We start from the raw sequence: 13,748 nt of genomic DNA on the forward strand, positions 1-13,748 counted from the left end.
CACATATTGACAAAAGTGAAGTAAATATATGACAGCCAACCACCTGAAACTCAAGTCAAGCAAAACCGAAATAATCCTCTTTGGCCCCCACAAAAACACCTGGGACCCCTCATGGTGGCCAACCATGCTAGGCCCTGCACCCACCCCTGCCAACCACGCACGCAACCTCAGCATCATCCTAGACTCCTCCCTCTCAATGACCCAACAAATCAACGCTCTCACCTCCTCATGCTTCAACTCACTCCGTATACTGAAAAAAACATTCAAATGGATCCCCACAGAGACCAGAAAAACTGTCACTCACGCACTCATCAGCAGCAGACTTGATTACGGAAACGCCCTCTACGCCGGCACCACTCTAAAACTCAAGCGCAAACTACACGCATCCAGAACTCAGCAGCACAACTCATCCTCGACCTCCCCGGACACGAACACATCTCTCCACACCTCAAATCCCTCCACTGGCTCCCCATTGACAAAAGGATCACCTCAAGATCCTCATCCTCGCACACAAATCACTCCACAACACAGGCCTTGCCTACCTCAACGAGAGTCACCTTCCTACACGAAACCTCCGCTCAGCTGACCTCTCTCTCGCCTCTGTCCCCCGCATCAAACACATCACCACCGGGGGCAGATCCTTCTCCTACCTTGCACCCAAAACCTGGAACGCCCTCCAAACCCACCTTCGCAAGACCCAAAACCTACTTCTTTTCAGGAAGGGCCTCAAAACCTGGCTTTTCGAAGAGTGAACCTCCCAGCCCCTTTCCTCCCCCCACCCCCCCCAGCGCCTTGAGACCCTCACGGGTGAGTAGCGCGCTTTATAAATCTCTTTGATTCATTGATATATATAGATCTATCTATATATATATATATATCTACATAGATATATCTATAGATATATCCATGTACATAGATATATCTACATAGATATATCTATATATATATAGATCTATATATAGTTATATATTTTTTTTAGTTGTTGTATGGTTCCTTGGGGGCCAAAATGGCCCCCAGGGAAACCCTACAACATCTAAAAAAAAAATATTGCCCCCACAGGGGGTCACCCTGCCCACGGGCGACCCCCTGTCTTTTTATTTTATTCATACCTTTTTTTTTTTTTATAAAATATGCCCCCGGGGGGGGGGGCGTTTTCTGAGGGGGCCGACCCCCCCAAGTGAAATCCCTGGCGTCTAGTGGTGTTTCTTGGCCCCCGATCGCAGCACAGCTGCGATCGGGGGCCAGAAAACAGTTTCAGAAGGCCTCGTAAGAAAGGGGAGACTCTCCCGAATGTGGGGAAGGCCGTTTTCCCCATCGAAGCAGGAAGCGGCCACAAGGCCGCTTCCTGCTTTTATGGGGAAAACACCTTTGTAAGGGGCTGGTGGGGGGTGGGGGGTGGGGGGGAGACACTGAAGCTTCCGTGTCTCCCGGGGAATAGAAAAAAAAAAATCTTTGTGTGCGACGCACCCGAGGGTTTATTAATACCCTTCCTGGTGTCGGCCACTGGTCATGACCCGCACCAGGGAGGGAGTGGCCGCCGCCCGCACTAAAAAGGTTAATAAATGGCTCCTTTACGTTATTCCAGTGCATACTTCTTACATTATTACATGCTTTTGTAAAGCTTATGTTCGTATAGGTCTGTGGGTCTGTTTATTTTTAAAGTAGCAGGTCAAAGTGTTCCTAGGAGAGGACAAAACAACATCATCCTGGTGACATGGTGCAACCGTGGGTCCTTTTGATCACAATTATCCTGCCTGTTTCTGCTATGTTTTTTTTTATTCTCCCCCCTTCTTACTCGCCAAATGAGCCCGCCACCACAGCGTGAGCTGGGCTCCCCATGCCCAACCCATGAGTCCGGAGTGTATTTTTAGCAGTGATCTGTGCCTTCTCAACTGTCGCCATCAGACTGCTGACCTGGCAGGGGGTGTGAGCAGGAAGGGGCTGGCATGATAGGATGGCCAGGTACCCTCTGTCTATCACTCTTTCCTGGCTCTGTCTGCTTCTCCAGCTTCGTAAAATTGTGCAGCTACAATTTTATTCACTCCTTTTTCCAAAACTGTTATATGTTTTAATCAGCAAAACATGTTGAGTTGGCTGGACAGGCAACAGAAAAGCAGGATCCTACTGGAAAATCCAGGTTGTTCGATCACCCGAAGTGTAAGGGAAGTATTATTTTACAGTGAAACCTATTCTTCCTGTGGAGAAACAACATATTCTAGCACTAAAATTAATGTTTGTGCTATATTTATGCATGGATATTCATACAATCAATACATTTACATATGTGTGACTCCTTACATATGTGATTACTCCTGGAACGCTGTGATGTCTGTATCCTCCCAAGCAGACGTCCTGAATGATTCATCGATTTCACAGAAAGGAAAAACAGGCAATTCTCTCTAAATGTACACACAACCGACTGAAGTGTACTCTTGCGAATTGCCCCCCGTATTCACCCCGAACATGCTTCTAAAAGTAGTGTATAATTTGCAGTCAGGTACATGTTGTCATTTAATGAATGAATATTTGTAGGTGTACGTCTTATTGTGGCAGCAGTGAAACTTGTCTGATGTGTGCTCTGTGGTGGTGCAGACCTTTATGCACTGATTTTCTGGTGATCTGATATCTCAGCCTCGGGGCTGCTGATTTCCATGATAAGATACACCTGCACCACTCCAGTCTATGCCACTTCACTCTACGTCTATCTACCCTACACCACTCTACACTGTGCCAACACACTGTATCCCCCACTACTCTACTATGCACCACTGCACCCTTCACCTTTACACTCTACCTTTCTCCACTCTGCCCCACACCACTCTATGCCACTTTGATTCGTAACACCGCACACTGCGCCACTGCAATCAAGGCCAATCCACTCTTCTCAATGTCACTGCACTCTATGACAATCTACTCTACACCACTGCACTCTACGCCACTATACTCTGCTCTAAAACACTCCACACGACTGCACTCTGAGTCACTGCACACGATGCTATTGCACTCTATGTCACTGCTCTCTATGGCACTCTACTCTGCATCACTCTACTCTATGCCACTGCACTCTATACCATTGCACTATACAGCACTGCACTCAACAGGAGTCTACTCTGAAACACTGCACTTTTTGCCATTGAACTCTATGCCAGTGCACTCTACATACACTCTATGCCATTCTACTCTGCATCACTCCACTCTACTCCACTGCATTCTACCCAGCATGTCTCCACTGAACCCTGCACTATTCCACTCTATGCCACTTCACTCTATGCCACTCTACTCTGCAACGCTGCACTCTTTTACTGCTGAATGCTATGCTACTCTGCTCTGCACCACTGAATTCTACTCTTCAACACTGCACTCCATACCACTCTACCCTACGCCACTCTACTGCACTCTTTGCAAATGCACTGTACACCACTACACTCTATGGCACTGTACTCTGCATCACTCCACTGTATGCCACTGCACTCTACATCAATCCACTCTAAGCCACTCTAATCTACTCTGCACCACTGCACTCTACGACTGGACTCTGTAACACTTTATTCCACTCTGTGCCATTCAACTCTATGCTACTCCACTGTACGCAACTGCAATCTACCTTGTGCCACTCCACTCTACATCACTCTATTCTACGCTGCTGCACTCCACCTACTTCACTCTAAACTAATGCATTTTACAGTATATCACTGCACTCTATGACAATCTACTCTGCACCACTGCACTGTATGCCACTATACTCTACACAGATGCACTTTATGCCACTCTACACCATTGCACTCTAAACCACTGCACTCTATACCAATGTCCTTGATTCCACTCTTCTCAACACTACAGCACTCTATGATGCTCTACTCTGCAACACTGCATTCTCTGCCACTGAATTCTATGACACTCGGCTCTACCCCACTGTACTCTGAACCACTCTACTGTGCCACTGCACTCTATTCTGCATTACTCTGCTCTACGTACTCTATTGTACTCTACACCAATTTACTCTATGCCACTGCACTCTCTACCAATGCACTCTACACCAGTGAACTCTATGTCACCACACTCTTCGCCACTAGACTCTTTGCCAATACATTCTGCACCACTCTAATCTTCTGTCCACCACTGCACCCTCTGACACTGCACCCTACACCACTCTATTCACTCTGCACCACTCTATTCTATGCTAGTGCACTCTCCCACTCTCTTCTATGCACCACTTCACTCTTCATCACTGCACTGTACACCACTCCAGTCTAGACCACTACGCTCTACTTTGCATTACTCCACTATAGGCCACTGTACTCTATGCCATGCTACTCTACAACACTACACTCTATGCCACTCTGCTCTACACCACTGCACTCTACTTCACTCTACTCTACACCTCTGAACTCTACCAGCACCACTCCCTCCACCCTGCACTACTCTATGACACTTCACTCTAGTCGGAAACAAGCTACTCTCTACATCACTGCAATCTACGCCACTTTAATCCACTCCATTACACTCTATGCCACTTCAAGCTACTTTGCACCACTCTACACCACTGCACCCTATGTTGCTTTACTCTGCACCACTGCAGTCTATTCCAATGCACTCTACACCACTTTACACAAAACCAGTGCACTCTACACCACTGCACTCTATGCCAATCTACTCTGCAACACTGCACTTTCTGCCACTTCACTCTGGGCCTCTCTGCTCCACTCTACGACACAATACTCTATGCCACTACACTCTATCATGCTCTACTCCATTAAACTCTACTCCACTCTGCTCCACTCTGTGCTACTCCACTCTACAACACTCTACTCTACTCTATGTCACTCTATAACAGTAATCCACTCTATACCGCTATATGCAATTCCCTCTATGCCACTCTATGCCACTTTAATCCACTCTATTCTGTGACACACTGCTTCATTCTGCTCCACGTCACTCCTCTACTCTGTCCCACTACTCTATGCCTCTCTTTGCCAGTCCACTCTACGCAACTCAAGGCTAAAACACTCTAGTCCACTCTATGCCATTCCCCCTCTCCTACACTACTCCACTCTATGCCAATCCACTCTACAATGATCAATTTGGCTCTATGCTGTAAACCACTCTACTCTACTCTATGCAATGCCCTTTGTGCTGCTCCACTATATTCTAAACCACTCTGCAGCACTCTGTGCCACTCCACTCTATGACACTCTATTCCACTTGGACAGTCTACTGCACTCAGACACTCTACTCCACTCTATTCCACTCTACACCTTTCCACTCTGAAGTTCTACTCCCTCTATGACACTCCAGAACACTCAACAGTACTTCACTCTATGCCACTCACTGACAGTCTACTTCACCACACTTCACTGCATTCAATTGTACTCTGCACCACTCCACAACACTCTTCATCACACCATATTACTTTGCCCCACAGCACTTTATGATTAAAACTCGATGCCACTCTTCTTCACCCCACTAAGTTTTAGCCATGCTGAACAGCAGCCATGATGGTGTACAATATGGTTAAAACATGTTGGCAAAGTCGATAGCTCTTGCATAGGCACAGCCTAAGAGGCTGGCCTGGTTTGTAGTTGGTACCTAAGGTACTTACAACTTATACCAGGTCCAGTTATCTCTTGTTGGTGGAATGTAGTCAGTGTCTAGAAGCCAGGCTGTCTAGCGGTAGCTGTCGGCAGAGCAGCCAAGGCTAAACTAGGAGACGTGCAAAGCTCTTGCAATACCACTGTAGTCACACAGTACTCACACACATGAAAGACAATACTCAGTGTTACCAAAAATAAAGGTACTTTATTTTAGTGACACAATGCCAAAAATACTTTGGAGACTATACTCCCTTAGGAGATAAGTAAATGACACAATATCTACACTAGTAACAAAAAACAGGTAAGTAAATAGTCAGAAAATAGTGCAAACAGTGAAAATTACAATGGGCCTGGGGAACACAAACCATATACTAAAATAGTGGAATGCGAAAGTCGGTTTCCCACCTAGGCAAGTGTAGTGTGTAGAGGGGTGCTGGGAGTGTAGGAAAACACCAAAGGTAAGTAAATTATCCAACCCCATAGCCTAGGAAAGCACGAATAAAACACAGCAAATTTCCTAGAAAACACTAGAAGTCATGATAGAAGATAATGCAAGAACCAGAAGAGACTGAAAGACACCAATGATGGATTCCTGGACCTGAAGACCTGTGGAGGAAGGGGACCAAGTCCAAGAAGCACTGAAGAGTCCAGAGAGAACAGAAGCCCCTGCTAACCCGGATAAAGGTGCAAAAGAAGAACCACAGGTGAGAAGACAAAGTCAGTATTGCACCAAAGAAGACAGATGCAGGCTCCTGGTTCATGCAGAAGGTGTCCCAGGATGGATGGATGATTGCAGTCTCGTTTGTGTCACTGGATTCTGCCAACAAGCCTTGGCACATGCAAAGCTTGTGGTTAGCGGAAAATGGCCCTGCCTGGGACTAGGAGGGACCTGGTGGCATCTACCCAGGAGGGGGGCAGAGGGGGCTCTCAGCAACTCAAAGAGCCCTCAGAAGACCAGGCAGTGCACTGAGGATTCTCATAGCATGGGGACAAATAAGGTGCAAATAGAGGACCATGCAGCACAACACAAAAGATTCCCACGCTGCCGGAGAACTTCTCAGGAAGCTGTGCATCACAGGATGGAGTGCTGGGGGCCTAAGCTGTGCTGTGCATGTGGAACTTCTTGGAAGTTCACACGCAAGCCTTGGCAACTGCGAGTCACACAGTGCATGGTGGGACTGTCTGCATGGGGAGGTAAGCTGTTACCTCCACCAAATTTGGACAGGTGGACATTGGGACTGTTGGAGTCACTTTAGTCCAGCACCTGTGTTGCTGGATCCACACCTGTTGTCTGAAGAGGGGATCCAGGCCACCGGTTGTCGCTGCAGAGAGGTGTCTGCTGAGGCAGGGAAGTGACTCAGTCCCTCCACGGGAGATTCCTTCAGTTATTCTGGTACAGGCTGAAGACAGGCAGTCCTCAGAGGATGCATGACCTTGAAACTGTTGCAGGTGCTGGCAGGAGCTGAAGATACAACATTGCAGAAGTCGTCTTAGTTTCTTTGTTGCAGTTTTGTAGAGTTCCTGGAGCAGTCAGCGGGTGATCCGTCTGTAGAAAATGAAGTAAAGGATGCAAAGGATTCCTGCTGGAGTCTTGCAATCCGAATCTGAAGAAACACCCAGAGGAGAGACCCTAAATAGCCCTGAGAGGGGGATTGGTCACCTAACCATGTAAACACCTTTCAGGAGGGGTCTCTGACGTCACCTGCTGGCACTGGCCACTCAGATGCTCCCAGAGTGCCCCACCACCTTGGAATCCAAGATGACAAAACCCAGGGACACTCTGGAGGAGCACTGGACACCACCCCTGGGGTGGTGATGGACAGGGGAGTGGTCACTCCTCTTTCCTTTGTCCAGTTCCATGCTAAAGCAGGGACTGGGGGTCCCTGAACCATTGTAGATGGACTTATGTAAGGAGGACGTGAACTGTGCCCTTCAAAGCATTTCCAGAGGCTCAGGGAAGATATCGCTCCCATGCCTGTAACACCTATTTCCAAAGGGAGAGAGTGTAACACCCCTCTCCCAAAGAAAATCTTTTGTTCTGCCTTCCTGGGCTTGAGCTTCTTAATCAACAGGAGAGCAGAAACCTGTCTGTGAGGTGGCAGCAGCTGGGGCTGCCTGGAAAACCTCAGAAGTCTGGTATGGCAGTACAGGGGGTCCACTGTGGAGCCCCAGAGTGCATGGGATTGTGCGACCAATACTGGAATCAGTATTTCAGTACAATTCCCAGTTGTTAGACACCTTGCATGCTGTCGCCGCACTCATGTAGTCCAGGAAAATGGGCCTGGACAACATGGGGTATCTCTGCTAGTGCAGTTGGTGCCTTCAAACACAGGTACTTTGCACCCAGCCTTTGAGGTCTGAAGACCTGACATATAGATGACCTATAAGTGATGTGGTGCAGTAAAAGTGGCTGTGAAATAGTGCTTGCACTATTTCACACATGCTGCACTGGCAGTCCTGTAAAAGCCTTTGCATGGGATCAAAATAAATGCTGCAGCCCATAGAGAGCCCCTTGACCCCCAATGCCCTGGGAACCTAGGTACCATCTACTAGGGACTTATAAGGGAGGACCAGTATGCCAATCTGGAGTGAAATACTGGGTTACCAGTATGTAAGGACAAATTTGGAACCAGAGAGAACATGAGCACTGGGGACCTGGTTAGCAGGACTCCAGTGACACAGTCCAGTATACTGACAAAAACAGTGAAACAGCCTGATAAGTAGGCCTCAAACCATAAGCACTGTGGTCCTGACAATTAGGATCCCAGTGACACAGTCATAACACACTGACAAACCAGTCAAAAATGGGTGTGGCCATGCTAGAAAGAGGCTACTTTCTCCCAATGCTTGTTTAAAAAGGTGAGGCACACACTTAACAAATGAATAGGCCCTCAATTTATTAACATCGGTTCTGTTTTCTCCACAGAACACTGTTCTGTTAGGCAGAGTTTCCAAAAGCATTTGAGGTCTTTTGTAGTTTTTTCGAGATTTTGAATAATGCACTAATAAAGGAAGACTTCTTAAGTAAGCCCATGTTTGTAGGAAATCAAGCACTTTATTTTGTACAATTCATGTCACCCAAAAGTAAAAGATTTGATAATCTGGAACAGTTTGACTACCTGGAACCTACCTTTATTGAAAATGGCTCAAGGACTGACCCGTTGAAAGAATCCCATATCTATTAAAGTGCTACTATTACCAAATAGAAAGTCTCACAAGCGATCTGTTCTATTAGACATCGCTTCAGTTGGGTGGTCGTTTGCATCTCTGTATATGGAACTTTTTATGATCTCCAGAAACAGTGCCGTCTATTCATATTCCTTGGGACTGCAATGCTATGAAAGCCTATTCTGAATTAAAGTTGGACTAGGTATGTGGGTCCCCTGAACACATTTCCCTTCCAGATAATTGCATTTGTTTGATGCTCCACTAAAAATAGTGAAGCCACCCAGCCCCAGTAATGGCTGAAATTCACCTTCTTCGCCAACATATCCAATGTTTGCCTTTCTGTTCCTTCGTGTTTGATTTAGAACAATCTATCTTGACTGTGTTGAGGGTTCCCACTAGCACGCTGTCCATATTTCTTCGAGCTTTACCAGATGCTAAAGGCTCTCTCCCTCTGGTAAAAGGCTTCTAACTCCCAGTAAAGCCCTCAACAATGTGCTATAGGGCTACAGAGAAGACCCACTACTGGTGCAAGGCTCAAAGATCTTCATCTATTTCGAGCATCGAGTATTTCCGTATAGCGAACAATACATGGAGCTAGCTCTTTCAGTGTATTTGCCTTGCATCCTCTTTATTCCCGGTTCCACCCCGGGGTTAGTCCATGAAAAGCAACATCGTTGTCCATTTGTGAACAAACAAAAAATACGGTAATGCACTTCCTGCCACTTACGCATCCACTTTCTGTTTTCAAGAAATGACTAATGTATGTATTTAAACGTCGTTGATGTTAGAAGGGTTGCTGAGGCTTATGTGGCTTTGAACATCCCCCCCTTATCCAAATTGCTGTTGACAAACAGATTTGTGTGCCTTGTAGGGGACAGTGAGTTTAGAATATGCTGTAGGAGCTCTATATAATGCTTTCATGCTCTGGAAAGTGTCCATTCCAGTTTTTTTTTTGTTTTTATCTCGGCTGGATTACTTCCCTTTATTACATATTTGCAGGGCCTTAGCCACGCGGTATGGAGCGGCGACCAGCCAGCCTACGTTTATCTGCCCTCACCCCCACCGCTTTTGTATTCGAGGCCCAACTATTTATATATCCTTGGTGGTTTAAAATCAGAGGCTGTGCAAGCCACGGTCATGTTATGATCCTTTCTCTGACCTGCATCTTTTCAGCGCGGCTTTGCTCACTCTGAGCGCAAGGGGAGACAAACAAGGCAGAGGACGTGTTTGCTGTGGGGCACAGGCCTGCCTCTAGTATGCAGCTCGCACTTCCAGAGCCCCGCTAGGCTGTTCGGGAGTGCCTTGCTAGTCAGATGTGCAGATTGCTGTGGGTCTCCTCTCCCACAGCGAGTTGAAGGAACAGGCCCCTGCAGTCAGTACTGATAGGTCACTCTTTGGGCATGTGTATTTGTCGGGGGCAACTGGAGCTGGCGCCAGGGGCCCAGCTGTCCTGATGTGATGACAAGAGAGATTAAAGAATGGTCAGAAGTAGAAGCCCTGGCTGAGGGCAATCCTGAGTGAAAGGGGAAATAGTGGTGTGCGCGAGGACGTAGAAAATGAGATACAAATTGAGCATTGAAGGCAGATGAGAGAAGAGAGAGCGAGGCTGACTCGGACAAAAGTTGTAGAAGTATTTAACTTTTATCATCTCTAGTTACTCAGCTAGCATAGCCGGGAAGAGACAGACCCCTTTGGTTAGTATGGGTATATCTAGCTTAGAACATGCCCCTACTGTAGTGCAGTCCATGCAGGTTTTGAGGCTGGAAGAGGAGTGAAAGCAAAGCGTGCACCTCCCTTGGAGCAAGTGTTGGCCCTGAATGTGCTGCGGGTTGAAGCAGTGCTTGCTGCTGCAATACACGGGGCTGGGGGTTACAACACTTTTCCAGTGCTCTTAAGCTCTACACAGGCGGAAGCAGCCCACACTTGATATACTTAGAGAAGAAAGTGAGTCACATGTCTTGCAGTAGAGGGTGGGTCAGTGTCCGTTCTAGCACTGTACATATGCTGAAGTGAAGACATGGCATGCTCTGGAAATGTAAAGGCACTTTGATGCAACTAAAGGCAGTTTACATAATCCGATAAACCGGTACTAAAGCAGGGGCTGAAGAGTGGACAGTTTTGGCTCTAGTGGAATAGTGAGCACGGGATCCAAGTCTGGTCATACCCATCACTCTTAGGGTGTCACACTAAAGTAAACAAAACAGAGCTGAATGGAATGTTTGAACTAATCTCAGCCACTAGTTTTTAATTGGGCGACATTCCACTCCATTATTATTTTGATTGCCAGCTGTAGGACTAATTACAAGTATTCCTCTGACCTTCTTTTGTGTGACTGATGTTTAAGTGGACAAGAGTATGTCCAAACGTGGGTCTCTGGCTTACTGTGTCATACGATCCAAGGTGTACCTCACTGACGAGACCTAACTAAATCTAAACTGGTCTGGAATTGCTTGTATTCTCTTCTGTAGGGGGCCATGCCTGGCAGTTTGGGAGGGACTGTTCTCATGAGGAGCAGGGTCAGTATTGAAATGCATAACATGGGCCATTCTCTAGAGTGGCCCAGTGAACAAACAACAATGTATTGGAATGATATCCAGAGCGGTCAACAGTGGTTAGGCTATTTTCAAGCACCCCTCTCATCATGTTTTGCTTGACTGATGTAATGCCTTAAATGGCCAGGGGTATGCCAAATATGGGTCCCTTGCTCACTGTTCCATGGGATTCAAACTATACCTGAATGACGAGGCTGACATCTATTTAGGGTTGCTTGTTTTCCATTCCAGATGGGCCTTGCATGGTAGGTTGGGATAGACTTCTTCTATGAGGAGCAGGGCTAGCACTGAATTGCATAATTTGGGTCTGTGTTGAAAGTGGCACAGTGGGCGAAAAACAGTGGGTTGGAATTCTAGCACTATCATTGTCACAAGTAGTTAATATATTTGCAGGTATTTCTTCCAGCACCTTTTGTGGGATAATTGGAAGTAGCATCACCAAACGTTACACAATACAAGAATCATTGGGGAAACCATTGGTCAGATAGAAAGGTGTGGTAAGTGTTTAAGTAACTGTACCAGAGTTTTCCCAACAGTCACACTCATATTCACTGCCACTGGTAAGGCAGATTTCAATACTTAAGTGGTCAGGAATACAAGGCACAATCACAATGGACTACTATTAAAATATAAAGACTGTTGAGCACAGTGAGGTAAAAAACATGTTTGCCCAGGGTCACACAATTTATCCATGGGATGAATTAGGGATTGGTGCCTTCTTTTCCCAGGTACACAACCTGCAATACAACAACAAAACATTTCTCATTCTGAATTAAGTCTGATGAGAAAGGGCAACACTTTGCTTTTAAAGAGCACAATGGAAAATTATTACCATTTACAGAATGTGAATTGCATCCAAAGGTATTGTTAGAAATGGGGTCTTTGGTTGACAGTCAGGTTACCCCCTGTTCAAGCAAGGACCATCACTCAAGTCAGGGTAAAAGAGAATCACCATCAGCGAACCCCTGCTTATCCCCTTGGTAGCTTGGCAGAGCAGTAGGCTTAACTTCAGAGTGCTAGGTGTAAAGTATTTGTACCAACACACACAGTAACTTAATGAAAACACTACAAACTGACACAACACCAGTTTAGGAAAATAGGAAATATTTATCTAAACAAAACAAGACCAAAATGACAAAAAACCGACATACACAAGTCAAGTTATGAATTTTTAAAGATTCTTAAAGATTAAACTCAAAAATAGCGCTTAGAAACACAAAATGCTTCGATGAGGTGTTAACACGGCATTGTGACGGAGTCGTTCTCAACAATCCGACACCAGGCGGCGCTGGACACAGAGTCGCGTAGACCCCCAAGTACAGTACTTTTGGTGAAGAGTGAAAACAAGCCGATATGCGAAGTCAAGCATCGTGGTGTCTGTGCGAAATGTTGAATACGCACACTTCGAGCAGCGTCGGTCACAAAGTGGTGCGGCGACTTCCACGGAGTCGCGGACTTCGGCGGGGCTGCAGCGATGTCGCGCCTTTGAAGGTCGTCACGTTCCAGCGAAGATCACGGAGCCGGTTGCAGGCGGCGTCACCGGATTCAGCAGCGGCGTCAGTCTGAAGTCGTCCGGAGTCGATTTCCTTGAATTTCCACCAGCTTTCCTTTCAAGGGCCCAGAGACTGGATAGGGCACCACTTGTCAGAGCAGGAGTCTCTCCAGAGACTCCAGGTGCTGGTTTGCTGTCCCTGAGACTTCAAACAACAGGAGGTAAGCTCTAAATCAAGCCCTTGGAGATTTCTTCACAAGATGGAAGGCACACAAAGTCTAGGCTCCGCAGGATCTTCAAATGGATCCCCCTCTACATGAGAAAAACCGTTACCCAGGCCCTCATAACCAACAGACTCGACTACGGGAACGCCCTCTACTAAGGAATTACAAACAAGCTCCTGAGACGACTCCAACGCATCCAGAACGCCTCGGCCCGACTCATCCTCGATGTCCCCCGCCGCAGCCACATCACACTCCACCTGAGAGGCCTGCACTGGCTCCCCGTCAACAAAAGGATCACCTTCAAGCTCCTGATCCACGCACACAAAGCACTGCACAACACCGGACCCACCTACCTCAACAACTGACTCAGCTTCCACACCCCCACCTGAAGCCTCCACTCAGCCAACCTCGCCCTCGCCACAGTCCCCCGCATCCGAAAAACCACCGCCGGCGGCAGATCCTTCTCCTACCTCGCCGCCAAGACCTGGAACACTCTCCCCACCATCCTACGACAGACCCAGGACCTGCTGGCCTTCAGAAGACTCCTCAAGACCTGGCTCTTCGACCAGTAGCACCCCCCCTCCCCAGCGCCTTGAGACCCTCGCGGGTATGTAGCGCGCTTTACAAATGCAGTGATTGATTGATTGATTGATAGTCTTCGGCCTCTTACTCTGGCAGAAGCAGCAACTGCTGTATAGCTCCACAAAGCACAGTCACAGGC

This window comes from Pleurodeles waltl, chromosome 11 (assembly GCF_031143425.1).
Source record: "Pleurodeles waltl isolate 20211129_DDA chromosome 11, aPleWal1.hap1.20221129, whole genome shotgun sequence".
Taxonomy (NCBI): Eukaryota; Metazoa; Chordata; class Amphibia; order Caudata; family Salamandridae; genus Pleurodeles; species Pleurodeles waltl.